At 37.7% G+C, this 18,813-nt stretch overlaps 1 long non-coding RNA gene across 1 annotated transcript; it reads left to right on the forward strand.

Annotated features, from left to right (window-relative positions):
* The first annotated feature begins 528 nt into the window (after nt 1-528).
* Nucleotides 529-18,744, forward strand: LOC118563469. Its single transcript, XR_004931241.1, has 4 exons — nt 529-684; nt 4,979-5,198; nt 5,280-5,618; nt 18,686-18,744. It is a non-coding gene; the product is annotated as an uncharacterized LOC118563469 (long non-coding RNA).
* The last annotated feature ends 69 nt before the right edge of the window (nt 18,745-18,813 follow it).

The raw sequence follows: 18,813 nt of genomic DNA on the forward strand, positions 1-18,813 counted from the left end.
CAAGCCATCACTTACCCTTTCTTGATATTCTCCACATCAAAATTAGTTTTTTTCTTGGTTTTTGGGTGAACATTCTTGCTTTTAGTCAGGAGACTAAGCTCTACATTGCCATACCTCAGGACTCAGGTCTCCCATGTTTCTGATTTTCAATTTTTTTTTCTTTATCTTTATCTTTTTCTTTTAAGTCCACAATCAGATGTAAGCATGTGTTACTTGTGACCTTGCCTATGTAAATAAAACAGTTTTGAATAATTTTTCAGGAAAAACAGATTATGAAGAATGCAAATAGCTTTTCAATTTTCTGCTTATCCACAGACTCAAACTGACAGATCAGAGCAGGGAACTAAGAAGAATGGCTTTACCGTACATAATCGCTGCTGCGTCAGGCAAGTACTGTTATAAAAGTTTATTATTATTATTATTCCACTTACACAGTATGTTTTAAATAGTTACTGGACAGATTTCAGAAGTCAGTGACCCTTTTGCCTCAGTTCTGATGACTGTTTTTGTGTTACTCCAGTGCTGCACATCATCACTGCACGTCAGTTCCATTTTATTAATGAAAGTAAAACCTGGATGGATGCTCAGATGTACTGCAGAGAAAAATACGCAGACCTGGCAACTGTACATGACATGGAAGATGTGAAAACTCTAAACAAAATCTTCAAGGATGCAAATCGCTATGTAATTTCCTTTTTTCTCTCTTTGTTCAAAGTTTCTGAACTTTCAGACAATGGGTAGTTTCCGTTCATTCCATCAAGGAAACATTACTGCTCAGATTATAATTAGCATTTAAAGACTTTACAGTACTGTTTTTTTAGCTGAAGTTATTTAAATTTTATAATTTATTTATATTGCCCTTTCCATATCCACAATAATGGTGACCAAACTACTTGAAAAACTCAATATACAAGAAGAAAACCATGCAAAGAGATAAATGAAAATATAAAAAACAGGTTAATAGTATTATAATTAATAATAATAATAATAATAATAATAATAATAATAATAATAATAATAATAACTTTATTTATTAAGTGCTTTTCTTCAAAGTGCTGAACAGTAGATGATAAAAATACTAAAACAAGAAGTAAAACAATAAAATTTACAGTTTTCATAGATTGACGCAGCAGTCAACTCAAAACCCACATTTTTTTTCAAAACAGTTAACGCAGAGGCCTAAACAGTAGCAACAATGGTCAAAATTACACATTTTGTTTGCAAAAGGCTCCAACTCTGCAAAAACATTTAAAATATGAACCAAAACCAAATTTTGCCCTCAAACAACACAACCTGCACACAAATGTTTGCGCCATTCTAATCATTCATTACACAAGGGGCAACAAAATACAAAATACCACACTCAGTGTGAATAAGTGCAGCATTGCTGTTCATTATAGCCAAAGACTGTACGCAGCTTACAGTATCATTTGTAGTCTAATTTGCCTTGCAAAAAATTGATCCAGAGGCAGATAAGATGTGATGCAAATTTTATTGATTTTTCATTCTTTTTTTACAGATAAACAAATGAAATATTCAAAAAAATGAAAGATTCCAACAGAAAATACTAGGGCTGTTTGTTTCTATTAGTCCATTCTTTCCTGACGAATAAGCCACATGGCCTCATCTTCATCACATTCAATATTTTCCCTTGCGATGCACCTGGGGAAAAATCTTCTTGCATGCCTGATCCATCCATGACATGCCTCTCACATTGTCCCAGATTATCACAAAGAGTGGCATGCCAGGCTTCGACACCCTTCTCTCCTGAGGTGGGATGAGCCTGTCATGCAGGGTGTTAAGAAATGCAATGAGGCGCTCAGTATTGTAGGGGCCAATCGCTGGAATATGACAAAGCACTCCAACATTGGAAATAGCAGCACACATAGTTATGTTGGCGCCCCTCTGCCCTGGAACTGTAACGGTGGCCTATGGCCAATGAGGTTCCTCCCACGTCGCAACGTAATTTCTTCAACCGTTCAACCGTTTACAGAGGTTGAAGCCGGCTTCATCAACATAAATGAAAACATGAAGTTCCTCCTCAGCTTTAAGCTCCATGATTCGCTAATGAACAAAAAAGAAAATCATCAAAATTACATTAACGTACATAAAAGTAACCCCAGTTGACAATAAAGTAACTGCATGATTTGCCAAGGAATAAGAGTATAGTGCTGTAATGTTTCCTTACCTCCACATATTGGCATCTAGTCTCCTTCACAGCATCAGAGTTCCTCTGGAATGGAACTCTGTAAAGCTGTTTCATTGCCATATGGTTCCTTCTGAGGACACGGTTAATTGTGGTCACACTCACAGTATTTACATTTTTAAATACGCCCTGATCTGCAATCACTGCTGCCCAGGTTTCACACAGCCTAATGGCGTTATTTGCCAGAACCATGTTCACAATGGCTGCCTTCTGCTCAACACTGAAAATTTTGAGTCTACCACCACCAGCCGGTAGCCTTTCAATTCTGTAAAGAATATATGAAATGTGGAAAACAATTACATGAAATACTGTATATCACTACAGATAAATGTATATACTGTATAGCAACATTACCTGTTCTCCAGTCGGAAAACTCTGACAGTGGATGCAACAGTGTTTCTGTTGAGAACAGGTTAAACTCTTTATCCAGCCTCTCTATGTGAAAGGCCATGATTTACTACATGGTCAATCACAGTTGCCCGAATTTTGTCTGTAACTTGAGCCCTTCTAGCTAAACCTCCACCTCTACCTAGCATATGGACCCATCTACCTCTTACTCTGCCTCTCAAGACCATCCATTCTTGCAAAGAACAACACACAACATAGCCCCTTTTAAGGCCTGCAGACTGACTGCAAATTTAAAAGTTGTGTGAAGAAGTGTCAAACAGGTGCTTCAGTGATTTCATACTGATGAAGAAGTTTCTAAAAAGCTTGGAACATATGGTTTTTGTTATGCTACCACAGCTAAAGCAATGGAGTTTGGATTGCTTGAATGACATCTGCGTTAACTGTTTTGCAAAAGGGCAGGGAAAATGTCTCAAACCAATGAAAATGCTCTGCTGAGATGGTGATGATGAAAACTGAGAGGATGCCAGTTTCTTCAAACAGGTCAAAGCAATCAATGAAAACTGTAATAACATAAAAACAAAAAACACCAATATTAAAACGATATGGTTTAGGCATTAAATTAGGCTGTATAAGATAAAGTGAATCAATAGGTCTTTAGCTTGGCTTTAGAAACCTCCACAGAACATGGCTGCCAAATGTCTAAAGGGAGATTGTTCCACTGAGATGGGGCACGAAAGGAAAAAGCTCCTTGGGGACTTTTAAAAGATCATGCCCTGAGATCAAAGAGTCCATAGTTGAACTTGGTTGAACGTAAAAACAACGTAGATTATTCGTAAGTAAAAAAAAATGCTGTGGAGCAGTTCTCCAGCAGTTAGAAGTGAACAAAACGGAGTGTCAAAAAGCTGAACGCAGATGGAGAAAGACTATACTCCAGGTTCACCTTTACATCTATAAAGACAGACTTTACAGATATAACTTACAACTGAAAAATGCAAGGGAATCTTTCTTTATCAACAAAAACATTAATAAAACTCGTGTCTTATTCGCCACAGTCAACAGGTTAACAAACCATCCTGTGTCTGTTACTTCTGAACTCCACTCCACCAGGGCCTGCAATGAATTTGCTAACTTCTTTACAGAGAAAATCCATAAGATCAAAGGATGAGTCTGTACATCCATATCAAGTTCAGAACCAAAACTGTATTCAACTATTCAATTCAATTCAATTCAATTCAATTTTATTTATATAGCGCCAAATCATGAAACATGTCATCTCAAGGCACTTTACAAAGTCAAGTTCAATCATATTATACAGATTGGGTCAGATTATACAGATTGGTCAAAAATGTCCTATATAAGGAAACCAGTTGATTGCATCAAAGTCCCGACAAGCAGCATTCACTCCTGGGGAACCGTAGAGCCACAGGAAGAGTCATCTGCATTGTACATGGCTTTGCTGCAATCCCTCATACTGAGCAAGCATGAAGCGACAGTGGGAAGAAAAACCACCCATTAACGGGGAAAAAAACCTCCGGCAGAACCGGGCTCAGTATGAACGGTCATCTGCCTCGACCGACTGGGGTTACAGAAGACAGACACAACTAGAACTGATCTTGACAAAATGTTCCAATTCATTCAAATAACCAACAAAAGCTTAGAGGAAATGATTCAGCAGCTAAGTTCCTCCTCCTGCTGCCTTGATGTTCTCCCCACAGTTTTCTTTAAGAAAGTTCTGCCTGTCATAGTGTCTGATTTGACTCAGATAATAAACACGTCCCTTCTGTCAGGTGTTTTCCCTGAGTTCCTTAAAACAGCAATTATCAAACCACTGCTGAAAAAGAACAATTTAGACAAACTACTACTGGAGAACTACAGGCCCATCTCAGACCTCCCTTAATGAGAAAGATTATTGTAAATGCTGTTTCAACAGTTAAAGACCTTCTCTTTTAAAGTACCCTTTCTTGCTGTGTAGCAATAAGAAATGCTGCGGTAATTTTAAAAAGAGCAGTTGGACTGTAATAAATCAGGTAAAAAGCCAATGTGAGTAAAAACAGATGTCATAGACATGACAGGACAAAACAGACATTTTTTCTTCTGATTTAGACCCACATAAGGCCCATTTATAGTTGTGGTAACACACAGGAAAACAGGAAACAGTGGAGCAGTTTGGGAAATTATTTTCTGCAGAGAATATAAATAAAGCAGGTGCTGTGAGCAAAAAGTAAGCAATTCATGAATAACCCCTCATGTTTTATTCACTGAACCATACAAATGGTTGGGGTGTCTGTCTTCTTAGTGTGACTATGAAAAACAGAGAATTAGGACTAACAGGAAGGATAGAAATGGGATTAAATATGGAGCTTTAACATTCTATAGTTTAGTTATTATTATCATTATTATTATTATTATTATTGTTATTTGCAGCCAGTGTGGATTGGATTGTATGATGACAGGAATAACTGGAAATGGTCAATATCTGACAGCAGTTTCTACAAAGATGGCGAAACTGAGTTTAGAAGCTGGTTGTCTACTCAACCAAATGAATATGGATATTTTGACTATTGTGTGACAACAGATTCAAATGGAAAGTGGAATGACAAGGACTGTAAAACATCCTATAACGTAATCTGCTCTGATGTGGAAGGTAAGGTCTGTAAATCAAACAAAACCACCAAGCCCTACAGTTTCGCAATTTTGTTTCCAATTAACTGTCGTCTGTTTTCAGGTCAGAATGTGACTTTTGTTTACATCAACATTAACATGAATTGGACCGCAGCTCAGAGCTACTGCAGAGAACACCACACAGACCTGGCCAGTGTTAGAAATGATTTGGAAAACACCAGGATCAGAGATATGATTCCTGGGGGACAGTTTGCCTGGATTGGTCTTTTCAGAAGTCCCTGGATGTGGGTGGATGGCCTGAAACCCTCACTGAGATACTGGGCAGACTCTGAACCTGATGTTGCAACAGAAATTTGTGCAGTAGCATACTTTGGCCCTGGCTCCTCAGGGAAATGGGCAGACTGGAACTGTGCCCGGAAGACAACATTTGTTTGCTTTAGTGGTAAGCCTTTACTCAAATAATAATTTTGTTGCCAGCGCACCATATAGGGTTCACAGTGTCCATGTAAAGTGACTAGTTTGGTATGTATGGGGGGTCTGCAAGGTGTACAGTCCATATTGGGGGTTGAAGGAGTCTTTTATGGTTGTCTGAGCACTGGTCAGGCAGCGTCTGCCACCAGTGTCAAGGATGGAGGGAAGCGCTGTCCTGATGATTCTCCCTTCTGCCCTCTGCTGTCCTCTCTCCACATTTCCAATCTGAGGTATTTTAGATTCCAGGGGCCTGTTTCAGAAAGGAGGTTAAGTGAAAACTCTGAGTATGTTAACCCTGAAATGAGGGAAACTCTGGGTTTTCTGTTTCAGAAAGGGAGGTAAGTTAAACCTGAGAAAGCAGAGTAAGTCAAGCCCATTTCTGAAAGAGAGATAATTTATACTCAGAGTCAGTTACCATGGCAATTTACTCTGTGAACCTAACCTGGTCGGGAGCAGGTTTTCTTCAGAAAACCCAGTTTATTTTGGTCTCCTCCCCTTTTTTAAAGAGGAAGTGGTGTTTAAACACCTCATTGATTCTTTGGGGATATATTCATTGCTCACATTTCAGCAGAGCGCATCAAAGGGAATGAAATGACATGACCTTTTATGGATGATCCTGTTGACGAAGAGGCTGTATTACTTCGTAGGGAGTTACATTTACGTCGGGAAAGGATTTTGAGGCCCAGAGTGGATTTTTTGTCATATCCCTATCCTATCACAGCAATTTATATGGTGTTCTTCATTTGCTAAAAAAAATAAAGATTTTAAAATAGTTTCAATACTTCCTAGAATTCACCTGTGACCATACACTCACCTCTAGCTTTAGTTTCAGAATGTCGATTTCCAGATCTGCCTTTTGGATCTGGCGGTCCAAGTATACAAGTTCTTTGCTGTTTTTTTCTATCTTTTTAATAAGAAGAAGTCTATATAACTCCTTAACTGGCAACTGAAAATACATTAGATTAGAGTTACATCATGAATGTAGTCTAAAATTCAGAATGAAACTGTGGCATTTACTGTAAATCACTGAACTGTGTCCATCTGTGCACCAGAAGTTGATGGACCTTCCTCCTGCTGTTATTCCACACTCTGGGGGGTAGAGATAAGAATGACCATTTATAGATATAAACTTGGATTCTATAGGCTACTCCACATATAAATGTAATATTAAAATTACCTCTGTAGGCCTGTCTGTGGCAGCAGAAACGTTTTTTCCATCCCCATCATCCTGTGAAGATGAGCATTTCATAAAGTAAACTTTATAATACTATTTTTCATAATTGATGGTGTATGGAGTAGGCTACTGACAACTGTATGGGGTACTGTTGGGACAGGAGGCTCCAAGAGGCAGATATTACCATCCAAATCTGTTGGGACCAACAAAAAACCCAACCCAAAGTAATATAAATGGAAATATCACATTTAGTCTATATAAAAAAAAATATTCCAGCATTTAGGCTCAGGGCCTTCATTATTGCTCAAATAAAGCTCCTTTTTGTCCACCACATGAAGTGTCTGTGTTGTTTTTTTTTTCTTTCAGTAAGACATGGTCGGATTACTTTATTAGAACAAATTATGTCAAAGTCGATCAGTAAAAGACAATATTTTACCCCCCTTAGATTTCTTTAGTTTTTGCTTTTTTGTCCCATAAATGTTTCAAATCATAAAATAAATGTTAATTTAAAAATTACCTGAGTGATTATAAAAAGAAGTGTTCAATTTATTAAGCGAAAAAAGCTATTGTAGCCAACCTGGTCCCATGTGAAAAAGGGTTTGCTCACCTGCCAGACATGTACAACCATGAAGCTTAAAGGAGCAATAAATATGACACCTAATGTTTCCAATTGGAACAAATACACACAGCCTGACATGGACAATAGCCGTTTCCTCAACATTGTGTCGTTGCTGTGAATCCCCACTGAATTTTAAATCCACAGAATATGTCTATGATATTTTATTTTGTTCTATTTCCGTACCTCTAATTTATAAAGGAGATAAACTTGACTAAGATATTGTTGATGGAGAGGATCGATTGTTTATAGGGGATGTTACTTCCTTATAAACAATTATGATTTAGGTTGATTTTGCAGTAAATATATTACTTATTGTTCCGTTAAACAGATGTGAAATATATCGTCTCAAAATAGTTGCAACCCATTTTTAAGGCTTTGGGACTCTAGAGAATCACATTGAGACATAAGTGAGGCACTGAGGCTTCAGTTTGCAGGCACCTATATTCAGTTTACTCATGTATTTCCATAAACAAAATTTTCACTGAGATTCTGATCAAATCTTGTTTCTTTTATTAGTTTATTACTTCCCCTGCAAGTTTTGGTGGGTAGAGCAGCTAAATAGATTGAGGTGGTAACTGGACCACCAGCTCCTGCTGGAGAGGGGGATTTGTAGTTTTTCCTTCAGTTGAAGTACGTTTTTGTTTTTAAATCATGGTGTTTAGTTCATTAACACACTTAACTGTAGTTTCCTTGTAGTTAGTGGTTTATTGGATTTTGTTACCTTTATTGTGTTTTAATGGTCTAATCAGGCTATATTTATATTATTGGCTGTCATTTCTTTATTGGGTTGGTTTTGTTCTGTTTGAGGAGTCAATTGGTTTGTTAAGTTCCCTGTGTTTGCTGGCGTTAAATTTAGATTCTTAGACCTCCTTTATGAGCTCAGTATTCATATTTTGTAACCTTTTCTGGTAAAAAAAATAACCCTAATTTTTTCCTATGGGTTCACCTGCTTTTTATCTCAGTTGAGCCAATACTGTAATATTCAGTTGCTTAGTTTGGTAAGACTGAGGCTCAGCAATGTTATGGGACACTTATTTGCTTGGTAAATGTATATCAAAAGTGCTTCAGAATAACACAAAATGGAGTACAGAGAGAAATTCTAAACAACTAGGTAATAAAAAGATAAATCAATACTTTTGCCTCCATGTCATGTCCGGTTTAATGGCAGATAGAATGGTGCTTTGCCTGCTGTAGTTATGCCAAACAAATGTGCTTCACCAAAAAAGGCTAAAGACGATATAGAAAAAAAAGCATATAGATGAAATAAAAATCATACTGATTAATATCGATAATTATCAACAAATTCAAAACATAGTTTAAGTGCAGCCCTGGACATTTTATCCTGTTGCGTAGCGACTGATTTTTATGTACAGAACACACAAACAATTAAAACTCAACCCTTTATTCAACCAACTCTTAACCAAATCTAAAAGTTTTTATAAAAGAAAATAGAATATGTGCTGGGTGAACTCCTTGAAGGTACGGAGCTTAGTAATGGAGTGTTCCTGGGTCTGCGCTTGTGATTGGTTGGGAGGATGTAATGACTGTAATATTAACCTACATGATTGGCTAGAATGCAACAGGAAGGAAAACTGTTGTTCTATTGAACTTTTTATTTACCTTTTTTTTCTATGATCGATGTACGTCTATCGATCAATATACATTGTTTTTTAATTATCGTTAAGCCCTACTTTATACATACAAAAGCTCCATCGACACCTAACCCGTGATGATTTACTTTATTACTGTTAGGGTATTATGTACAACGTGATTCCAAACATGACAGAGGAAGAGGAAAAACAAGCAGCAAGAATATGTGTGGATGGAATTCTAGACAATAATAACGGACTTCCCAGAGTTACTGAATAAGGAGACGGCGGTGATGAAGTTCCAGCACTTTTATTGAGAAACAGAGCCGAGATCACATAGCTGGAAAGTAATCGCACCCCACAGTCCCGCTGCAGTCTGCGTCTGCCCTCTCTGCCCCTCCTCACTTTTGGCTCTCCCTAAAACCCAACAGCAGCCCTGCAGTTATCAGAATCAGAATCAGACATACTTTAATAATCCCAGAGGGAAATTACAAAAGACAAAACAGTTAACAGTTAGACAGACTGTTAGACAAAACAGACCCAGTCTATCCTATCAGTATTCTGCATATTAACACACAAGCATTGACCTTTCAATCAGCAAACAGTGGATCTCATACCCAGCCATCATGTCTCCAAGCCTCCTATGTCTGAGTCTCGTGAGGCCTAGTGTCTTCAGAATAATTCTCCATTAACAATATAGGATAAATATGGAATGCAATCTTCAACTGCGTCCTATAGAAAAGACAGGAAGAAAGATATCTGCACCAAAGTTTTCACACTGACGGATACTGTGAAAAAGCTCACATCTTCCACTGGAGTGTCCACACAAGTGTCCACTCTGCTTGCTGCACCTCTTCCTGAACATATAGATAAGCAAAATGATCAGCTGTAATATCTAAAACACAAGCTGCAAACAGAATTATTTATTGTAACAACTTCAAGTCAAATAACAGAATCTTTGCTGTCTCCCCTTCCAAGGTCAAATTTTTCATAAGGGTGATACGCCAACCCAGTCGCAAAAGTGGCATGTCCATCTGGAAAATGAACACACACACAAAATAAAACTTACACTGTGTCATAATAAATGTTTTGTTGTTGTAATAAGTTTATTTTGATTGCATGAATCAACTTTCAACAGATATGTCATAGGGAGCATCCAGTGTGGTGTAAAGGGTACTCTAAGAATAAACATATACATTTTAATACAGATATCTTTAATGCACACAGAATTACACAAATAATTAATCTATAACAAATGATGTCTACTACCATCAACATGAAGATGCCACAGTAGGTCCCGTATGGTTATGCTGGAAAACTCTAGATATCAGAAATGTTAGTTATGTAGTTATTTTAAAGTATTAAAGTATTCAACTATTAATATGAATACACGTATTAGACGTACTTTATACTCTTACCTGAACTTGTAATCCAGTTTTCTCTATCCATTTGCCAGGATTTAGTGACTGGGAAAGTTTTCTAAAGGACAGTTGCAATAAAGATAATAGTTATTAAAATGATCAATATGGGGTATTTTCATGGACATCATTTCCACGGGCTTTTTGTGGTGCCAGTTGTATGAAATATTAATAGGGCATCATGCTAAATCTGTAAAACTCATAACATCTGTAACCATGATTTGATGCATAAAAACTACAAGTACACTTATGTTGCACCATGTAAAGGAATTAGTGGTAAACATTCCTTATTTGACAATAAGTAAACCTGACAGTTTTTACTGCTGGGTTACACAAAAATTCCCTTTTATTTGAATTTACATTACATATGTCAGACACTTAGCTTTATAGGGAAGAGTCTGGGACATCTAAAGTGCATTTGGTGGTGCCATTGTGTGTTCTTATGGGTTAAGAAATTTAAAACATGAAGAAAATACATCCTGACACATAGAAAACCTGAAGTCAGCAAATGTATGTGACATAGAGATGTCTACAATTTTGTGATTATGCCCAACTAATGCACGACTGCAGACTTTACAAAAATATTTCATATTGTTACATATAAACAAATCCAGTTACTTTATGTTATTCACTAAAAAGTTAAGAATCATTAGGTGTTTATGCTAACTATTGGTCAAAGTAAACTTTGGAGTCACCTAGCTTATCTTTAAAACGACAACACTAATCAATATGTAACATTCTGTAATTTGCGCCATTAATGACTTAACGCTACCTTCACAGCGCCACCTATATTTACGAAAAACACAAGAAACCATGCACAAACATTCTAACTTCCAGGCCTAACAGTGGAGGTCTACAACCAGGCGCCTCTCAAAAAAGAGTTTCAGACAGCCAGAAACAGTTTCTGTTGAATTTAGAATTTGTTACGCTCATGAGATTCATGTTTTTTCCATACTTTTATAAAGTTGTTGTCAGGTCTAATTACCTAAAACATCATACAACACAGGGAAAGAAAGGCAAAAAGTCAATTAGTTTGGTTTGGCTGGCGAGGAGAGTAGGAAGAGACCGTACAGTTACAATCTCCAACCCACTCTGCCGGTCTCAGCGTTCTCCTCGGTTTTATTAAGTTTGGGCCGTTTCCCTAGTTACAGTACTGAGGCCGTACTGAAGGGTGGGGGAACAGATAGTTACAGCCTCAGTTGTCAACAAAGATACACAGCTGAGCAATCACGTCCAGTCAGCACATAAACTTGTAGATGAGCCTTCTTGTTTCAGAATGGGAAGAAACAGAGTGTCTTCTGTTTCTTCGTACAGACATGATTAAGCTATCATGTGAGTAATATGATTATATCAGAAGCTTACATTACTACATCATAACAAGACAAATCGGTTAATGAAGTATAAACATTAATTCCAACAGTTGTATAACCAGAGGTCTCAACTCTCATGCAATGACTGTGTGACACATGCATTTCCCTGACTTCACACGCACACATGCCTCACATGGCATTTCTCACGCATAAAAATGATAATGGGACATATCTTAGTAATACCTGACAGCAGCCTTGCCATGAGACAAAACAAAGACAGTCATATCCTGGACATGCATCATACTGCGCAGTAAAATACACAAGCATTGGCCTGGACAATCAGCCGATAGTAGAGCTGATGTGCAGTTCTCGTGTCTCCAGTGTACACATTTCCGAAGTGGCATCAGGTCACAGTGACGTTAGGATAATAATCCAATAACACCCAGCAAAATGTAAAATGAAATTCAGATCTACAAAAACAAACAACAAAAACTTCAAAAGCTAACATCTCAAACTGGGAAAAAAAATCTGTTTTAAGAGAACATTAAACACAGAAAGTGAAACGTTCTGCCTGATATGTAAAACTACTTGAATCCAAAGTTTTGTGCAACGACAGAGGAAGTGTGGTTACCTCTTTGCACTCTTTGTTTTTCGGATGACTAATAAAAACTGATCTGCAGACCTGAACCAATGGGAGGGAGCGTGCAGATGACCCAGGTCTAACACGTACTGGAAGGCAAGGCTATGAAGATATTTCAAAACAAATAAAATAATTTGAAAATCAATCCGAATGTGAAGCAGTAGCCAATGAATTGCTGCTAAAACTGGAGAAATGTGTATCATTTTCTGCTAGCAGTTAAAAGAAGAGCAGCAGCATTTTGGACCAGCTACAATCAAGCAACAAGAGTTTTGTTAAGCCCAGAGTAAAGTGCAGTGCAGTGATCTAAGTGAGTTGTATTTAAAGCATAGATTAAAATCTTTAGTCAGCTGTCTCAGTTTGAAAAATCTGGAATGGACCACAGATTTTAACTGTGCATCAAAGTTAAGATTATTCTCAAGTTTTATACTCAGGTCTGTAGCAGTCAGTGTCAGATACTGACTTTAAGGTCCTAGGTCAACACTGATGTTAGAGACATCAATGGGTCCAAACAACATAAACTTTGGTGACATCCATGATTTCTGCAAAGCCTTTCAGAAGTTTAGTTTTTGAGCAACTATTTTCCTTTTTTAGTGTCATAAAAGTCTGACTCTTTTGTCTAAAAACAAGGTTATATACTGGTTTCCTATAACTGACTGCATAAGCACAGGGTAAAGAGAGAAGAGGAAGAGCCCAAGCATGGACCCTTGAGGCACTCGGCATGAAAATTAACATGATCACACTCTTAACTTTCCATAAAAGTTGAGGTCTGTTTATAACTAATGCACAGGTTGTAAAATAGATAGATAGATTCAATAGATCAGTGTGTCGCATAACCATTTCTTTGAAAGAGCATTGTAGAATAAATGATCATTGTGTTTTATTTCTAATTAAGCACAGAAAATCATAAACACTGAGAATGTTATTCTACTGGACCGTGAAGTTACACAATTTGTAATATCGTCCTTCTGTTTCAACGATTCAACAAATGTTCTATTCATCTGATATTAAAGAAATACCATTAACCTTAGTCTATTTTGTAAAGAATACATGTGTGTGTGTGTGGGTGTGTGTGTGGGTGTGTGTGTGTGTATGTGTGTGTGTGTGTGTGTGTGTGTGTGGGTGTGTGAGAGAGAGAGAGAGAGAGAGAGAGAGAGAGAGAGAGAGAGAGAGCCTGCATGATTCGTAATAAAACTGAATAGTCTAATAAAAATCTCATCTCTTTCCTTGGGAAAGCTACATTTATCAGTGTCTCATTGACACTGTGTATTATCTTAATTAAGAAACAATGTTTGTGATCACCTGGAGGAGATACAACAGGGGACATAAAATGTTATGGAAAAAGTAACATTTGCCTGAATTTGAAACTGTTAATTTACATGGTGTGGGAACATCAATAACAGCTTGAAGGAAATCCTATTCCTTTATATGTACAGGTTAAATATGAAAATAGTGCTATTATTTCTAATTATAGCAACATTTAATTATAGAAAACAAAATAACTTAAGAGTAAGAATTTCAAACAGATAATGGCCACAAAGTGATCATGAGTTATTCATAAGGCAATTAGCAGATGTTCATATGGAGCAGAATTGAAATCTATTCTTTAAGTAATAGTTTAAATGCGTGGATAATATGGTATGGTAACAACGTCAACATTGTGTCAGGATTTGGGTTTTGTTTAGTCTTAGGTTTAGGTTCTGTATTAGTTTTGCTTTATGGAATAGGTTAGATTTTATTGTAGTTTGATTTTATGTATGTTTCCAGTTCAGTTCTGTCTCCTCCCAGCAATCTGCCAGCTCACTCAATCTGTTTATCTGTCACTCCCCGAACACCAGTTACCAGCCAATCAGATCTGCTCACTTGTCAACCTCCAGTCACTAAAAAATCAGTTCAGTTCATTTCAGTTACCACCTTTCCTTTGATTATTTCCACCTGTCACTTGTGATTAGTCTTCACTCCCGTTCACCTGCTCACTCCACTCCCCTATATAGTCCTGCTACAAACCTCTCCAATCTGCCAGATCATTAACAAGCCTTCAGTGAGTTTTGTCCAGCATTCTCTTTTTGACTGACCTGTAGATCTTACCCTGATTTCCTTTTTGACTTCTAAGCCAGCCTGATCCCTGAACCTGATTTTTCCTGCCCTGTATGACTGCTTACCTGTTTTTCCGACCTGGACCTGTCTTGAGATCTTCTGAGTTTGCCTTATCCTGGTCTGTACTTCTGCCTGTTTTGGACTGATTTCCGTGTACCGGATTTTGGACTGCCATTTTGACCATTGAGCCTGCCTGTCCCTGCATGTTCATTAAATCCTGTGTTTCCTTATACCATTTGGTTTGAATACTGGGTTTGCCTGATTCACGTTCATAACACATTGATAAGGGTTTGAAAGAAAAAATAACATGAAAATAGTTGTAATGCTTTGAAATATTGCAACATTGAATTACTTTAAAGTTCAATGAGAATTTAAAACCAAAGACTAAAATCGAAAATGCATGTCACAAAGTTGGGAGGTGGCAGAGTTAGGATGTCTTTTTAGAATTTCCTGCTGTGTAAAATGCAAATACCTTGTCTAAGGTTTTGCATCTTGAGGTTAAAAACAAGAAGCTGGATTTCTGCAGTCAGATTTCTGCAGTCACAGGTTATTGCAGTCATTAGAGACCAGTGAATGTGAAGAAATGGAGAACATTCTTTGGTATATCACTGCGGCATCAGGCAAGTGCATTAGTTTTTAATTTTAGATCTTTTAATATATCATATTTCTTGATTTAATTCAAATTTAAACATTTGCTTGACAAAAAAGCTATTATTGAACAAGTACAGTTTTTCTCTTCTTTATGATGTTAAATCAGGTTTACATAGTTTCATAGATTTTATTCCTGAAATGGAAAATTTTGCAGAATGACATTTCAAATGATGTTCTCATCTCTGTTTGTGCAGTTCTGTGCACCGTCTCCTCTCTCTCTGAACGACAATACCATTTCATTCATGACCCAAAAAACTGGACTGAAGCTCAGAGGTACTGCAGAGAACACTACACAGACCTGGTTACCGTTGACCCAGATGTCAGCATCATCCTCAACAATATGGCTATTCAGAGAAACATCAGCTCTTCAACACCTGTAAAGTCACTGTTTCTCTCTGTTTCTTTGAAGATAAGATCATGCTTATAAATGTTGTGGATTGGTTAACCCTCCTTTCTTTCTTGTTGATATTTTTCATATTTCTTTGCTATAATTCAGAACACTTCAACATTTATTTTACATAAACGTGTTATTTTATTGCTCAGCATTTTGCTTAACAAATCAAGACCAAGACACTATACCACCGAAAATCTTTTAGCTTAATAATGTATATCAATATATTTATATCAGAGAGACATCTGAAAATCTCAATGCATTTTAAGTCTCCACCCTTAGCGGACAGAGGGATGATGGCTGAGCAGAAATAACAGGAAGCATGAAGGAAAGTAGCAGCAGTGAACTGCTAGGCAGGTGATGTCAAGTAGCTTTAGCTTCCTTTTAACCCTCTTGAACAACCGGTAGCTTTTAATTTCGCCATTTAAACTTTCTTTGTGCAGCCTAAAATGCAAAACAACACATAACTGTCAGATACTGCAGGGAAGTTATAATGTAAAAAAGGAGTAGATGCAATTCCATAGTCATAAAATCTAAATATATCAACCCCTCTACAATGTGATATTGTGTATTCCTACTTACCTTGGATCAGATTTGTCTATTTTTCTCAGCCATTCAAAATTATTTGTATCACATTTGCAATGTTAATGACTCTATGGTCTCCATATCTGCAGATTTCTGCAGTACTGGCAACTCCTAACAACTAATTGGAATTTATTCACCCTCCATGCTAAGTGCAAAATGAAGCCTGGGTAAAGCTAAAACCTTTAAATGGTGATTGGTAGAAAAACACATTAAAATAAGGTGTTCTACAAACCTTGGCAATGCATTTTATTTCTTATTTTACCTCTGGTGGTGTGTTTGCCGTGGTTCTCCTGCTGGAGGGTTTAACTCCACCCCAGTCTGAGGTCCTCTGCAGCCTCTAATGGGTTTTCTTCCAGGATTGACATAAATTTAGTTCCATCCATGTTCCCATCAACTCTGACCCACGTCCCCATCCCTGCTGAAAAAAAGGCATTTCAACAGCATGATTCTGCCAACACTGTGTTTCACTTTTGAGAAAGTGAATTAACATAATGTGCATGTTAGTGTTCATCCACATGTAGTGTTTTGCATTCAGCAAAAAAAAAAAAAATATTGGTCTCATCTTACCCCAGCTCTGCTTCTACATGTTAACCGTGCCATGCAGATGACTTGGGGCAAACTGAAACTAGGATTTCTTATTGTTTGCTTTTTCACTTACACCTTTTCAATCTTTGCAGCTCCTCCAGAATTGTCCCTGGCCTCTTGGTTGTTTATTTGAATAATGCTCTTCTTCCCCACACTTGTGTGAATGTCCACTTGCCTGCAAGTGCTCTTTTGCATTCTTTTGCATTCCCCATTCTGAATAAAAGTTGCGGACGCAGTTTGCAACAAGTTACAAGAAGTCGGATGTGCTCGATGTTGTGCCGTGACATCGCTTAGGGGCCCGTTCACGGGGTGGGGACGTCACAATTGCATCACTTTTAGAGAATGCTTTAAAGAGTTTATGACTCAATTTAACTTCATGCAGTTTACAACACAATAATACAGCAAGTCAAACTATGGGGTTTTGTGCGGTTAGAAGTCAAAAAGGCTCATTGTCAGGCACATATTAGATGTTTAAAATAGCTCCGCAGCACCAGTTATGGAAAATCCAGCCACCATGTTGTGATGTCATTGACTGAACAATGAGATAGAGAACAACGGTGGAGAGGGCTAGCTAGGCTTGTGAAAACTATCCTGCTCCTGCACCAAATAATTGAAACATTAACTTATAGACAACAAAGTCTGAACACATGTTTGTATGTTGTTTCAGTCTGCATTCACACAGCGGAGCGTTGCATGGTGCAGCTTCAAGGTTCCAGAACGCGACAGCCCTGTTACTGGGCTGTCTGTGAAGCTAATAACAGCTAGCGCTAGCTTAAAGGTCTGTTGTCCAGGCGGGTTATAACTTCTTTGATGTTCGTGAGCTTTATGTTGCTCTCAAACATCCGTGTCATAGCACGGTTATGTGTTAATGCGCTGGGTTAAACCTTGCTGGTTGGAGTTACTAATTTACCCCATTCATCCTCATGTGCTTCATGTTATTCAGCCAGTTGTTGTTGTAGCTGTGTAATTTAATAAATCATGCCAGATTAAATGTCAGTTTATAGTCTTGGGTTGTGTGACATAAATGTCTAAATAAATGCGTATAGTCCGCTGTGACTTATATATGCGACTTATATGTTGTGGTCGCAACCTGGGACGTAAGTTTCTGTACCAACTTGGTACAGTAGTTTTGTTTACTTAATCGTTTTGAAAGCCCAGACATGAATTCCCGCACAGGAAACTGTATCAGTAAAGTCCCCATAAATGCACTGCAGCCACTCTGCTGTGATTCCCTCGTCCTTAGTGAGTAAGTGGAAATTTCATGCATTTTAGACCACCCTCGGACATATCAGCTCCCCTTTTTAGTAACCGTTGTGAAGTTAGTTTGAGGTTCAATATTGGATATTCATGCTCCCCAGCTTCGTGTGACTGCCTCCCTTTCAAGCCGATGCAGGGAGGGGGCTCTGCCTTCCTCCTCTCAAGTGGAGCAGTCAGACATGCTAGCGCAATTTACAGCCTGTGCATCAGTTGATGCAGGAGGGGAGGGGGAAGACTGTTTACTTGATAATGTGCTCTGACTGGAGAATATGAATGACGTAGAAAGACAACAGACAAAACTGAGTCAGCAACAGGCAAGCCACTCAGAGAACGCTGATTTTTTAAATGATGCTTGTAAAGTTTCTGCCTAAACCAGAAAAGGTTTAAAGCATAACCACCATAAAGCTGGTAAAATCAACCAAACACTCAGTTATGTAGAAACACATCTGATAAACCTAAATGCTTTCTAAATGTCTGGAAATGACATTTATATCTAAATACTATTAGATATGCATGCTTATAATGTTTTCACAGAGATGTACAAACTCACAGTGAAACTGCCAGGTGACATTCAGCCATGTTTTGATGACAGCTATGTTATATGTCCCACAAAAACTAAAATGCAGACTTTACAAGTCTTTATGGGAGCAGGTGATGATGTAAAGCAGCAGGAGGTTAAATATGATTAAACTAGTTCACTAGTAACGGTTAACTCTTTTCAACAGTTCTGGAATGGTTTGTACTTCACTGAGGTCAGCTGGAACTGGTCATTGGTAGATAAAGACTTTTACCAATATGATGAGTCAAACTTCATGAACTGGGACTCTGGACATCCAGGCACTAACGAGAACAT

Source organism: Fundulus heteroclitus, chromosome 1 (assembly GCF_011125445.2).
Source record: "Fundulus heteroclitus isolate FHET01 chromosome 1, MU-UCD_Fhet_4.1, whole genome shotgun sequence".
Taxonomy (NCBI): domain Eukaryota; kingdom Metazoa; phylum Chordata; class Actinopteri; order Cyprinodontiformes; family Fundulidae; genus Fundulus; species Fundulus heteroclitus.